Genomic DNA, 413 nt, shown 5'->3' with positions numbered 1-413 from the left:
ACGGTGAACGCGGACACTTGCACGCACGCGGAGGCCCTTCCACGCGGGCCCCACGCGCCGAGAGGCCGGCAGACGCACGAGCCCGCCGCGGGAGGGCAGGACTGACAGCCCTCTCGGTCGGGAGCAAACAGAACAGGGAGAAGTTGGGTCTGCGCAGCTGGGCGCCAGGAGCCGCTCGGGCGAAGGGAGAGGGGCAGATCGAGACAGGAACTGGGGTGACGGGCGAGAGAAAGCCCCGGAGAGATGGGGGGGACAGACACCCCGACGGACAGTGGGCGACAGATTAACAGGAAGACCGGAGAGCGGGGGCGGGCGGGGGGCACCAAGTAAGAGTGAGACCCCAGGACGGCGAAGGCGAGCGGGCCAGGGGGCGCGGCAGGGACTCGGGGCCAGGCCGGCCCGAACCCTGCCCG

The sequence above is a fragment of the Carlito syrichta genome, unplaced genomic scaffold (genome assembly GCF_000164805.1).
Source record: "Carlito syrichta isolate Samal-C Ts95f unplaced genomic scaffold, Tarsius_syrichta-2.0.1 Scaffold130401, whole genome shotgun sequence".
Taxonomy (NCBI): domain Eukaryota; kingdom Metazoa; phylum Chordata; class Mammalia; order Primates; family Tarsiidae; genus Carlito; species Carlito syrichta.
This window is presented reverse-complemented; position numbering follows the sequence as displayed.